The following is a 14,815-nucleotide window of genomic DNA, read 5'->3' on the forward strand; positions in this document are numbered from 1 at the left end:
AAGTTGTTGCCTATGTTCTCCTCTAGAATTTTGATGGATTCCTGTCTCACATTGAGGTCTTTCATCCATTTGGAGTTTATTTTTGTGTATGGTGTGAGAGAGTGGTCAAGTTTCATTCTTTTGCATGTAGCTGTCCAATTTTCCCAGCACCATTTATTGAAGAGACTGTCTTTTTTCCACCGGATGTTTTTTCCTGCTTTATCAAAGATTAGTTGCCCAAAGAGCCGAGGGTCCATTTCTGGGTTCTCTATTCTGTTCCATTGGTCGATGTGTCTGTTTTTGTGCCAGTACCATGCTGTCTTTGTGATCACAGCTTTGTAGTACAGCTCGAAATCCGGCATTGTGATGCCCCCAGCTTTGTTTTTCCTTTTCAACAGTTCCTTGGAGATTCGGGGCCTTTTCTGGTTCCATACAAATTTAAGGACTATTTGTTCCAGTTCTTTGAAAAATGTCCTCGGTATTTTGATCGGGATAGCATTGAAAGTGTAGATTGCTCTGGGTAGTATGGACATTTTAACTATGTTAATTCTTCCAATCCATGAGCATGGAATATTTTTCCATCTTTTTATGTCTTCCTCAATATCTTTCAAAAGTGATCTATAGTTTCTAGCATATAGGTCCTTTACGTCTCTGGTTAAGTTAATTCCAAGGTAACGCATGGTTTTTGGTGTTATTGTAAATGGGATGGATTCCCTAATTTCTCTTTCTTCAGTCTCGTTATTCGTGTATAGAAATGCAACTGATTTCTGGGCATTGATTTTGTATCCTGCCACCTTACTGAATTGTTCTATAACTTCTAATAGTTTGGGAGTGGATTCCTTTGGGTTTTCCATATAGAGTATCATGTCATCTGCAAAGAGAGACAGTTTGACTTCTTCTTTGCCGATTTGGATACCTTTGATCCCTTTTTGTCTTCTGATTGCTGTTGCAAGGACTTCTAGTACTATGTTGAATAATAGTGGCGAGAGTGGGCATCCTTGTCGTGTTCCTGATCTTAAGGGAAAGGCTTCCAGCTTTTCCCCATTGAGAATAATGCTTGCAGTAGGCTTTTCATAGATGGCTTTTATGAGATTGAGAAATGTACCCTCTATTCCTACACTCTGAAGGGTTTTAATCAGGAAAGGATGCTGTATTTTGTCAAATGCTTTTTCTGCATCAATTGAGAGGATCATATGGTTCTTGAGTCTTTTCTTGTTGATATGATGTATCACATTGATTGATTTGCGAGTGTTGAACCATGCTTGCATCCCAGGTATGAATCCCACTTGGTCATGATGGATAATCCTTTTAATGTACTGTTGGATTCTATTAGCAAGGATCTTGTTGAGGATTTTGGCATCCATATTCATTAGAGAAATCGGTCTGTAATTCTCCTTTTTGAGGGGGTCTTTGCCTGGTTTGGGGATCAAGGTAATATTAGCCTCATAGAATGAGTTTGGTAGCTTTCCTTCTGTTTCTATTTTTTGAAATAGCTTTAGGAGAATAGGTATTATTTCTTCTTTGAATGTTTGGTAGAATTCCCCAGGAAAACCGTCTGGGCCTGGAGTTTTATTATTTGGAAGGTTGTTTATCACTGACTCAATTTCTTCATAGTTAATTGGCCTATTTAAGAAATCTATTTCTTCCTGTTTCAGTCTTGGTAGTTTATAGGTTTCCAGGAAGGCCTCCATCTCTTCCAGATTGTTTAGTTTTTTGGCATATAGCTGTTGATAAAAGTTTCTAATAATCCTTGCAATTTCAATGGTGCTGGTCGTGACCTCTCCCTTTTCAGTCATAATTTTAATAATCTCAGTCCTTTCTCTTTGTTTTTGGACAAGTTTTGCCAGTGGTCTATCAATTTTATGGATTCTCTCAAAGAACCAGCTTCTAGTCCTGTTGATCTGCTCTACTGTGGTTCTGGTCTCTAATTCATTGATTTCTGCTCTAATCTTGGTCAACTCCTTCCTTGTCAGTGGGTTAGGCCTGTCCCTCTGTTGCTGTTCCAGTTTCTTGAGGTGAGAATATAGAAACTGCATTTTAGATTTTTCTATTCTTTTGAGTGAGGCTTGGATGGCTATGTATTTCCCCCTTAGGACTGCCTTTGCAGTATCCCATAGGTTTTGGACCGTTGTGTATTCATTCTCGTTGGTCTCCATAAATTGTTTAATTTGTTTTTTGATTTCCTGGTTTATCGAGTCATTCTTGAGCAGGATGGTTCTTAGCCTCCAAGTGTTTGAGTTTCTTCCAGGTTTTTCCTTGTGGTTGAGTTCCAATTTCAGAGCGTTGTGGTCTGAGAATATGCAGGGGATAATTTCAATCTTTTGGTATTGGCTGAGACCTGTTTTGTGTCCCAGAGCATGATCTATTCTTGAGAATGTTCCATGGGCATTTGAATAGAATGAGTATTCTTTGGTTCTGGGGTGTAGTGTTCTATATATATCTATGAGGTCCAACTCGTCGAGTATGGCATTCAAAGCCTTTGATTCTTTGCTTAGTTTTTGCCAGGGTGTTCTGTCTATTTCTGATAGTGGGGTGTTGAGGTCCCCTACTATTACTGTGTTCTTATCTATATGTCTCTTTATTTTGGTTAAGAGTTGGCTTGTGTATCTTGCTGCTCCCCTGTTGGGGGCATATATATTTATAATTGTCATATCCACTTGTTGGATACATCCTTTAAGAATAATATAGTGCCCTTCTGTATCTCTAACTATAGTCTTTAGTTTAAAATCCAATCTATCTGATATGAGAATTGCTACCCCAGCTTTCTTTTGAGGTCCATTTGCATGAAAGATGGTACTCCATCCCTTTACTTTCAGTCTGAATGTATCTTTGGGTTCAAAATGAGTCTCTTGTAGACAGCAAATGGATGGGTCATTTCTTTTTATCCAATCTGCAATCCTGTGGCGTTTTATGGGAGCATTCAAGCCATTCACATTGAGACTGAGTACTGAGAGATATGATTTTAATGATGCCATGTTGCCAGTAAAGTCTTTGTTTGTATTGGTTGTGACTTTCTGTTCTGTATCTCTCTTGGGGCCTTTTTACCTTTATAGATCCCCCCTTAATATCTCCTGTAGGGCTGGTTTCATGGTTACGAAATTGGTTAATGACTGGCGATTCTGGAAGTTATTTATTTCTCCATCAATTCTGAATGACAGCCTTGCTGGATAAAGGAGCCTTAGCTGCCTGTTTTTCTCTGAAAGAACTTTAAAAATGCCCCCCCAACCCTTTCTCTCATTCCAGGTCTGTGTAGATAGGTCTGATGTAATTCTGATACCTTTGGCTTGGTATGTGAGAAATTTCTTTGCCTTGGCCGCTTTCAATACTGTATCCTTGGATCTAATAGTTGCAAATTGCAGTATGACGTGACGTGGTGTAGGTTTGTCATGGTTGACCTTGGGAGGGGTCCTCTCTGCCTCTTGGACATGAACGTTTGTTTCCCTCGCTAGATTAGGGAAGTTTTCAGCTGCAGTTTGTTCAAATATCTCTTCTAGACCTCTGTTTTTCTCTACTCCCTCGGGGATGCCAATGATTCTGACATTGGATCGTTTCATTGAGTCAGTAATCTCCTGTAACTTATATTCGTGGGTGTGGATTTTTTTAAGTCCAGCTTCTATTTTCGCTTTTTCTTCTACTAACCCATCCTCCAATTTGCTAATAGGTTCCTCTGCCTCATTTACCCTGGCTGTCAGAGCCTCTAGTTTTGACTGCATTTGGCTCATAGAATTCTTAATTTCTGCCAGATTCACTTTCATTTCCACCCTTAGAGATTCTATATTCTCATTTACATTTTTGTTAATACTTTTTTCAAGTCTACACATCATCTTGACCATTGTTACTCTGAATTCCATTTCTGATAATTTGGTTACATCNTCCGTATCCATTAGTTCTGTGGCAGAGGCCACAGACTCATTGTCTTTTCTTTGCTGGGGGGTCTTCTCCTTCTCGTCATTCTGATGAGGAGAGGTTGCGGGGTTGTCCAGAGCCCAAATTATTGACCAGGACCCAGGCCATGCGCCCTTGTTTTATAGGGATCTTAGAGATGTGGGCTTCTTGATTTTTCAGCCTGCCTTCTGGGGGAGGGGCCTGCCACGCTGATACTCAGGCAACCCTGTTTGGGTAGGGTCTCCGTGTCTCCTCAATACTCAGCGCTGGAGATGTTCATTTGTAGAGATCCAGATGTATCTTCCTGCGTCTCAGGCTGATTCCATGGATGTTCAGGCTGGTCTGGTACCTATCCAACTCGACTCAGGGGACCAGCTGAAAAAGGGGTCCCCTACTCCTCCGCCATCTTAACCCCTCCCTGGGAAAACTTTTTGAAATTGAGAATCATCATCATTTAACTTTTTAAATTTATGAAAATAGTCATTTCTTTTTTTTATTTTTTTGTTTGGTTAATAAAAATGAATCACTAAAATAAATAAATAAATGAAAATAGTCATTTCTGATGCAAACGCTGAAAAAATTCTTACCACAGGCAATATGATCATTGTACCAATTTAAGTACTAGTTTGTTATTTCAAGCTACAAATGGAAAGGCCTTCTTATATACCATCAGAATATTAACAAAACGCTATCCTGATTAAATACTTTTAATTGAGCGTTTTAACAAAAGTACAATTAACATTGCCCTGTAATTAATTCCACATTATAAGTTTAAAGAATTAATTCCAAACAATGTTTATTATTGCTGATAAGCTCTTGTGCAATTGATGACAACCATTATAACTACAACTAACATTGCATAATGCTCAATATATGCCAGGCACCATTATAAAATGTGTATATTAATATACTAATTCAACACTTAGGACAATCTTATGACATAGGTGATAGTACCATCTTCATTTTAGAGAATTTAATTAATTTTTCCAAAATCACACAGCTAACAAGTAACGGAGCTAGAATTCAAATCCAAGCAATCTACTTTAAATTCCATACTCCTTAACCACTATGCTCTTTCAAAAACTATACAATATTTTGAAAAATATCAGAGACCTAAATGGACATCCTATTGTAATAAGAAACATGTTTTCCCACTTGATGAACGCTACTAAAATCAGGTAGCTGAAGTTAATCTAAGTTGAGGCTAAAACAACACAAGCTGTATGGAAGGACTGAAGAGTCTGATATGCCTATTCAGTGGACAATAGCCTTTAGAAATAATTGTGAGCAGTTTAATAGAGGAAAATTTGGCTCCTGGTGGATGTCGACAATTTATGGCAGCAAGTGAGACCACTCAGCACAACCTGCACACCTTTCCTGACTGTGGGCCAAGTTACTACTTAAAACAGTGTTGTAAGCTTCACAGTATTGTGATAAGCATGATAGGTGAGCTGATAACAGTTATTGACCCCTGGCGGTTAAGACCAGGAATATTTTAGAAACCAATAGATAAAGGAAAAGAGACATCACAATAGATATACAAAGCTTTGTCTTGTTATCCTGATAACTAGGCAGGGCTTTAATACAAGGAGCTTATTAATATAAAATCTCAGTAAAACATTAAAAATATATGTAAGAAAAATAAACGTGTAGAATTCTGGCAAAGGAGTTAAACAAACATGGAATCTGATGAGAAGCACCATATTTGATGGTTGCTAAAGTGGGCAAACATTATTGAACAACCTTGAGACTGTGACATCAGTCATGAGACCAGAGATAAGGTAGAAGATGGACCCAACAACAGCCTGTTATTTTGCTAATAGAGAGTCAATTTTAGTTTAAAAAAAATACTCATCAGATACACATTATTGCATTTTATAAAGATGCTCTGAGAGGTTATGTAAATTTCCTCTAATTGTCACATTTGTAAAATGATAGGGTTGGAGTACAAACCCAGGAGTTTTTACTCTTTTTAATAATTTTATTTAGTTTCCTTAGGAAGGTGCATGAATATTAAGTTATCTGCCCTACATAAAATATGAGTTATTCTGCTGGAATGATCATTTCAAAATATGAACCTGTTTTTATCAACCCTACTAAACATCCAATCCCCAGGCCCAAATTCTTGGGAGCTTAAAACTATTCATTGACTTGCCATTGCTTTTAGGATTAAGATTCAGCCTCTTTAGATAGGACACAAATCCTGTGCAGTCTCATTCTACATGTTCCTGCACCCTCCTCTCATCATAAATATGCATGCTGACCTGCACCTGTTCCATGGTACTTACCAGGTGCCCTACCACCAGACCCACTCTAAACATGCTATTCCCTCCACATGGAACATTCTTCTTCCTCTCTGTCAATTTAAATCCTTCTCATTCTTCATCTTTTGGTTTAAATATCCCTTCCTCAGAGAGGTTTTTCTTGACTTTCATATACCCTTACCTCTGTTGCTCCTCTATATTTCTCTGTGCGGAACTGATGAATATTTGTCCCCCTCACCAGACTATAAAATCCACAGGGGAATGACTGTATCTGTTTTGTTCATCATTGTATCTTCTGTTTTCTAACATGATGCCCAATATCTAATAGACTCTTAATATAGTGAATGAGTGGACAGATTAATTAATTCATTAAATTCCACCAAAGTCAAGAAATAATTACGGAATTGTTCAAATTACAATGTCTTTTTTTGTGATATTTATATTTTAGGTTTGAGGAAATATTTACAAAGGCATTCCTTTCAAAAATTAAAGTATTTTGAGGTGTATTATATTACATTTATCTTAGCAAATTATTCTAGGATTATTGTTAAAGGTCTGGTTGTGGAGGAAACAGCAACATTCAACTCCGACTTATAGAGACAAGTATTTATTTAAGATGTTTTCTTACATGCTACAGGTTGAGCTGTGTGCCTCCTCAAACACTTGTCTATTTTAAGAGGAAAGTTTTCTGTTTTAAGAGGATGCTTGTGGTTAAATGTCAGAAGGAATACAGGTTAAACAATATTCTTTCTCTTCCTTTTTTTGTTAGCCAAATATTTTAGCAGAGAGCTATCAATAATTGACTTCTAGTTTGGTGACAAAAGAAAACTGGAGTATCTTGCCTTTGATGCACGCATGGTTTGGGAGACAGGGTGAAATGGACATAAAATCACACATTCTCTAGAACTTGATATTTGGTAATCTGCACACATGTAATTGGATCTGGAGACTGGTAGTGAAATATAGTAGTTCTCCTAATGTTGAGTTTGGTAAGATGTTTTCTTGGGTTGAGAGGTGAAGGTATAAAACCTAAATGACTGATTCTGTGGGAGTTCCATCCAACTTACTTGACCCACCTTGTTACATGTTTAAACACATAGGTTTAAAAAAAAATCCACTCAGGACATAAAACTGGTTTATTAATAGAGAAACCTAAAAGTTGTAATTAGTGGGATATTATTAAGGCATTTTTTAGTGCTGTGATTCATAACATTTTTTTTAAAATTAAGAACATCTTTGATGAAAGCTGCAGACTGTGTCTCCAGAAGATTCACAGATGCACATACTTACACAACTTTATGCACAATTTCAGGGGTTTTATAACCACTAGAATTTGTCCAGAGAACCTAGGCTAAGAACATTTATTCAAGATAAATCCATCTAATTCATGTGTCTTAAATAGCAATGATTTATATTGCTTGTCATCCCTCTCATTATGATTTTTTTTATATCTGGACTCTAATTATCAAAGGGGAGGAATAAAGGAAATGCTCAAAAGATTCATCATAGTCAAAAGAAACCCCTATTTTTCTCTCTTTATCTTCAGGCTATTATTTCTAGACCAGCGCTCTATTGTTCATGCTGCACTGTTCATTGGCCATCAACCAGACAGAGGGTGCTAGTCTAGGCCATTGCACAATTTCGTCTTCCTCGGGGCTGTTATGTAATTAAAATAATTTCAATCTATTCTCTTGAAATTTTTTTCTACAGGCAATTGTAAAAATGTAGAAGCTAAAAAGCAAATAAAGGAACAAAAATATAACTTGTTTTCTTTACTTTTTATTGTGAAAGAAATTACTCATTATGGACTAGCTACTTATTTAATTTCAAAATTCAAATGTGGTTTCTTTTGTATTCTGTAGTGGAGTAAAATCCCCACTGATTTAAAACGGTCATTTTCCAAGAGCACTGCAAAGTGCCTGGGTCTTAAACATTTCTAAAGGAACCACAGATATAAATGCAAAGTGTAACCAAATTCGTAATGTATTTTCTCCTGGAACTCTTATATCTGAGGATGTCTATAAATGCATCGGAAGCAATTTACGTACTCTGCATATACGTAGTAACTTTTACCAACATTCCACCTAATTGAGAAACAGTGTTGTCAAATAGGTTCAGTTTTATAGTATTAAAATAAACCTCTAAGCCTCCATCCAGAATCATGTTTTAACTACACACCATACGCACTCACATTGCGCATGTGCATAAATGGTGGTTACATTTTAAAACGATTCCCTCTGATTCTGCTGGTGATGCTTTACCTGAAAACTTTGTCGTGTTCAGCTACCAACAGCTCTGCCTTGTGAGACATACTGTTGTTTATAGATTCCTCATGATTTGAAAATGAGGATAATATTTGACATATAAAATTTTACTTTTCCTTTGTGCCTTTTTGTATATTGTTTGATGGCATGAAAAATATGCTAAGCAAAGACTCTTGTTTGGAATGAGAAGAACCTGAGAAGAAGGGAGTGAGACTGACCTGACCTCACTGGAAGCAACCAGTGAGTACGTGGGAGCAATAATTTATCTACCTGGAGCCTGACCTCTGCTACAAGGGGCCACCACTAGGAACTGGAAGGTTAGTATAGAAATAGTGAGTGCTTTCTGTTGTCGTTGAGCACAAACTTGTTATTCCAGCTTCTTGTGGACTGGGTGCCACTCTTGCACACTAGAATTCAGAAATACTGCCCATTGCTATGGGAGAAAGGGAAATAATAAACAGTCTTATGTATTTGTTGAAGGTATCCTCTATCTTATCAAAGTTTTACTTTAAAAAGAAGAACTTTACTCTCCAACTCTTATGGTCTACAGTTTTTTTTTTCATCACAAGTAATACAAATATTTTAGCAGGTACTTATGTATATAATCATTATATAGATATATAAACAGATGTAAAAATATATCTTTCCAAAATATATCAGTGTACCACTATAACAGTGTATTATTTATGTTAACAGAATATGCACAAAAGAAGAAATTAAGAAAGGTGAGATAAAAATGAAATAAAGATTATTTGTAAACAAATTTTATCTTGGGAATTAGTGGGATAGAAACCTTTTGCCTTATGATGAAAAAAGTGTTATTTTTGACAACTTTATTGAGTCACTTCAGTGTACAATTCAATGGTTTTTAATATATTCACACAGCTGTACAACAACGCAATGTTTGAACATTTTCCTCACGCTCAAAAGAAACTCTGTGCCCATCAGTAGTAATTCCTCACTGCCCCACCTCTAATCTAGGGAACTATGGATCTACTTTCTGTCTCCGTAAAAGAAAACTTGTCTATTCTGGACATTTTATGTAAATGGAATTGTACAAAACATGGTCTTTTGTGACTGTCCCCTTTCACTTAGTGCAATTTTCTCAAGGATTCGTCCATGCTGTAGCATGCATCATCGCTTCATTACTTTTTCTTTTGAATATATAATACAGAATTATTAACTATAGTCGCCATGCTGTACATTACATTTCCAGGACTTATTTATTAAAAAGTTTGTACCTTTTTTTTTCTTTAAGACATTTATTTTTTAGAAAGGGGGTTAGGGCAGAGGGAGAAGCAGAGAGAATCTCAAGCGGAATCCCTGCTTTGTGCAGGTGGAGCTGAGGCTGGGCTCCATCTTGACCCTGTGATATGACCTGAGCAGAAATTAGGTCTGACCCTTCACTACTAAGCCACCCAAGCAGGCGCCCTGAAAGTTTGTACCTTTTGACCACCTGGAGGCATTTCACCCCCATGGCCGCAAGGTGTTCTCTGTGGTGCTGTGGTGTGGCTTGCGGAGATTTTGGCGAAGGACGGTGTGCTAGCATCGCGCGCAGGCGCAGGCTGCAGACCGCCTGGAGAGTGCGCCTGGGGGTGCCACTGAGGGGGCGGCCTGAGCTGTTGCTGCAGAGCTGGGCTCCGTGTCCCGGCGCCTGTACCAGGACGTCCAGCGCCAGGAAGGCGGAACCTATTTCCTCACCACCTAGCAGATGCTGTGCGACCGGAAATCTTTAGTGTACCGTTTGTGCCAGGCTCATCCGGCCTGGACTTGGACAAGGATGTAGCGACTCCACCTACTTGGTGCCTGTGCTGAACTGGACAGAGAAAGGAGTATTGGAGGAAGCGAAATTTTCTCTTTCCTCAGAAGTAAAACTTGGAAGGATAAAATTAGAGAAGGAGATGGCAAAACATCACAAGTGCCGTGTACCACGTGCTTCAGCGCTGGGAGGAGGAGCTCGCCCAGATGGTATTAACGGCGTTTGAGGGCTGGAAGTTGGAGCTGCTGGTCAGCAGCGGCTCTTCCTACAGCTGCGGGAGTGAAGACCAGGCCGCATGCCTCTCTGGTTTCCAAGGAGTCGCATAACTCCCCTTATGGCAGGACCAGTGAATCCGGTGAAAAAGCCAAGATTTTGCAAGGACAGGTTTCAAGGATATGAGGAACACAGTGTTGGCAGCCGAAGAAACATTTTATCTTTTCCCAAGATGCAACTGCCATGCCGAAGAAGCTTGGCTGTGAAAAGAAACCTGGTTTTGACAATTTCTCTAGAAATCTGGTTGTGAATTGTTTCTGCATCTGAGGTGGGTGCTGAGAGACAGGACCAGCTGTGCGAGGCTGCACGTCCTCACACAGAGGAGGCATCCAGGCCTAGTAGGTATCCGGGTAGGGGGGCCTCTGCTGGAGTTTTCCAAGTGCGGCACAGGCCTGCGCGGGGACACTTCCGACCCAGCTGGAAGATCCTTGAAGGGCAGCACTTTGAGTGCTCCATAAACAGTGTGTGATGATGCCTGCCCCTCGGTGTGGCCCTGGGGTCTAGGTGGTTGCTCGTTACCAGTTCGCGCACCAGGGAGACCGCCCTGCCTACCAGGGGCAATCGCTTGGCCTTTTTTAGCCAACGTGGCTTACGCGTTTTCACAATCTCCTGGGCCTCTGCGTTGAGGCCTAGGCCATCCTGGGAGCCCGGTTCCTCCTGCCTGACCCTGGCTTGGAACAGCAGTCAAGGCTTCTGATTTGTATTTCTCAGGCGAGAGATTTTTTATCTACTTTCCCTGTGTGGATAACCTATCCAGTGTTTTTACCTTTTAGAAGTGCCTCAAAGTGCTGCTACATATTGCATTGATTTATTTAATCATTTTAAAGGGAAGTAGAAGTTTCGCCTCATCTGTCTCAGGGACTTGTGGAGGAGCTGGTGCCTTTGCCTCGTGTGAGATGGAGCTCTGCGTGGGAGGCCTGACCACTTGACTTCTGGAGCTGAAATGACAGGTCACAGTGAAATTGGATGTTTACAGTACATCACAGGTGTCTCCTTCTGGCACTAACTCTTTTCTTTGTGTAACTATGCAATTCTTCCTGATACTTTTTGGGATGTTTGAGACTTCATACACAATGTGCATGGCTCTGCCCGTGGAACATGGCATTGGAGCTACTAGGATTCCTTTGAAACCTTCTGTTCACATACTTTGAGAGCAGACCTTTCTCAGAGGGTGGTAGGGACTCTTAGAGTCAAGGGGACCTGGCTCAGCAGGAGCAGCTCTTTGCTTCTTGACCTGCAGCTTCCCAGGGTAGTTGTGCTCATTTGACCTCCCAGGCTGCTAACAGGTAGGTCAGAGGCTCTGACACCTCTAGTTTCAAATGCTTCTGAGACTTCTGCCTTTGCTCTGTTTTCTTTTCCTTCGCAGATAATCTGATTAACCAAGTTCTCCAGAATTTAGGACTTAGCTCCATTATGTAAAATCTATTGTATGTTGTTAAATGTTTGGCTTCAACAGTTTATCACAACCTTCTTTAGCCACCAGATGACCCATCTTCCCAGCAGAGCCCCTGGAGGAGGGAGGCCTGTTGGTGGCCTTGGGCTATGCCTTATGGGGTGTTTCTGGTCATTTAGTGTTGTTTCATTTATGACCCTGACTTAATAGACAGGCTTGTGGTTCTTAAATTTAAAGATATTAAGATTTAATTTACTAAAATTTATTTTGACGGGATATTTATACAGCTTTAGGTATTCGTGTTTTATCAGCTTGGAGTTTGATGCCTAAATTTCCCCTGAAAGTAGCAAATAAGTTGTGTATTTGTGAAAGAAGAACAACAAAAAACTTACTTTTGTGTGGCTAGATAGTATTCCACAGCATAAATACACCATGGTTTCTACATTATTATGAATAGTGCTGTTGTGAACATTCAATGTTTAAATTTTTGTAAGACATATTTTTATTTCTCTTTGGTATATACATATTATTGAAATTGCTAGGTCATGCGTTAGCTCATTGTTTAACTTTTTGAGGAACTGCCAAACTCTTTTCCAAAGTGGCTGTGTTGTATTACCTTCTCATCAAGTGTATGAAAGTTCCAATTTCTCCACATTCTCACCAGCTTGCAGTTATGTATCTTTTTGATTATAAACTGATGCTGTTGTGAAGTTATTTCTCATTGTGGTTTTGATTTGCAAATCCCTGATAGCTTATGATGTTGAGCATCTTTTCATGTGTTTATTGGCCATTTGTAGATGTGTTTTAGAGAAATGTTTATTCAGAAAATTTACTTAATTTTTGCATTGCATTATTTTTTGTTATTGAGGCATAAGAATTCTTTATATATGCTGGGTACAAATCTCTTATCAGGTATATGGTTTGCAAACGTTTTCTCTGATTTGTAGATTATTTACTTGGTGGTGTCCTGAAAGAAAAGGTTTTACCTCTGATTATATCTTAATTTATCTACTTTTGGGGTCACTTTTTCTTTTGGTCTTATATCTAAAAAGATTTACTCTTATATTTCTTAAAAGAATTTTATGATTGTAGCTCTTGTATTTGGTTCTGCAATCCCTTTGAAGTTATTTTTGTGTGTGGTATGAGAAAAGAAGTTCGGTTTCATTCTTTTGCATGTGGATATGCAGTTGAACCAGCTCCATTTGCTGAAAGACTATTCTTTCTTCATTGAACTGTCTTGGTACTCTTGGTGAAAATCATTTGGCCAAAGGAAAAGGTTTATTTCTGGATCCTCAATTCAATTCCATTGATTTATTTATGTCTGTCCTTATGCCAGGACCATACTGTTTTGATTACTGTAGCTGTATATTAAGGTATGAAATTAGACTTCTCTTCCTACGTTAGCATATCTTACAGAGAGTTTGTGCTGTGTGACCCTTGACGCAGGGATTGGGTGTAAATGCTAGTGTCTACTCATGTATCAAATATTAGTATAGTTTATTTAGTTTTCGTATTTTCATTTAAAAGCTAAATATCAGCAGAAGCTCTACTATTTTCTTTTGTATCCCACCAGATTGGTGTGTACTTCTCACTTTGGAGACCACAGCTCACAGGTACCATATTTGGGCTCTATTCCTCACTGTATAACACTCTTCAGCCAAGTATCATCAACCAGTGTCTCACCCTTACTTTAAGGTCCTAAGGTAATATTGATGTAAAATTGTACATCAGTTGTACAAATGTACAATTACTTGTACATACCCAATAACATCTCCAGTACTGTAGACGTTCTCTGAAACTTCAGTTCAATTCTATTCTAACTATGACTTTAATAGGATAAAGTAATTATTCTAATACACTGGTGAATTAAAACAAAATAAGAGGATATCTTAGTGACCTAGAGTTGTTGATGGGTTTACCAAAGAATTTTTTCATACACTGTGAAGAAGAAAAACAAGAAATTTAACTTACATTTAAAAATGATGTAGATTTACCAGCTTAGTCAAATAGAGTCAGATTTTTCCCTCAAATCTAAAAGGAATTATATAATTTTCTCCTACTTTATCATTTTATTTACTTTTTAAAAAATAATTTTTAAATTTTAATTGCAGTATAATGTATTGTTAGTTTCAGAAATACAATATAGTGATCCAGCAATTCTTTACATTACTCAGTGCTTATCATAAGTGTACTCTTTAATCCCTGTCACCTATTTCATCCATCCCTCCACCCACCTCCCATCTGGTAACCATCAGTTCTTTATAGTTAGGAGTCTTGTTTTTTAGTTTCTCTCTCTCTCTCTCTCTTTTGGGAAGAGTCCATATTTCTGTGATGTAATATATACATTCTTCAAACTCAAAATTAAGTGAGCTCCTGTTCTGTTCCAGGCTCTAAGTTTGGGACTGGGATGATAACAGTGCAATGGGGGTTTCTGTTCATAGGTAGCTTGTATCTAATAGTCTCTCATTGTCCAAGTGTGAGTTAATGTCAGTTCTTGTTTCCTTTAAATACACACATGCACACCACCTTAGCATATTTAACCGATTAAAATATTGATATTAAATAAATTAAAACATTTCAAAATAACCTCTAAAATAAAATTAAAATGTAGGCTTATTGGGCAATTTTGAAAATAAAGTAAGTCAAAATAAGAAAATAGCAATCAACAAAGCTATCATAGTGTCAGTGTTTAGAAGTAATTGCTATTAATTGTCTTTATCTTTTTAGATTTTTCCTAAAATTTGCGCACTTAAATTTGTTTTCTCTTTTGTCCCAAATCCTCATTTTAAGATCCCAATTTACATACTTCTGCTCTCATTTCCATCCCTTGAGTATCATTGTTTTCTCATTGAGGTGAATTGAATAGTATGTTGAAATTCTATAGACAAAATATACTGTATTGTACATGTTATTGTATTCATTTATCTATCAGTGAAAGTTGGTACAAATTAATGTATATTTTATGAGTATATATTGACCTCAAAGTAAATTAGCGTAC

The 14,815-nt window shown here is 38.1% G+C and overlaps 1 protein-coding gene and 1 pseudogene across 32 annotated transcripts in view; both read left to right on the top strand.

The window, feature by feature from the left end:
* Nucleotides 1-14,815, top strand: part of HDAC9 (histone deacetylase 9) — a 974,909-nt gene that overhangs the window by 590,101 nt on the left and 369,993 nt on the right. The window lies entirely within an intron of this gene.
* LOC109489020 overlaps nucleotides 1-14,815 on the top strand; it is a 53,781-nt pseudogene that overhangs the window by 28,981 nt on the left and 9,985 nt on the right.

Source organism: Ailuropoda melanoleuca, chromosome 1 (assembly GCF_002007445.2).
Source record: "Ailuropoda melanoleuca isolate Jingjing chromosome 1, ASM200744v2, whole genome shotgun sequence".
In the NCBI taxonomy this organism is placed as follows: Eukaryota; Metazoa; Chordata; class Mammalia; order Carnivora; family Ursidae; genus Ailuropoda; species Ailuropoda melanoleuca.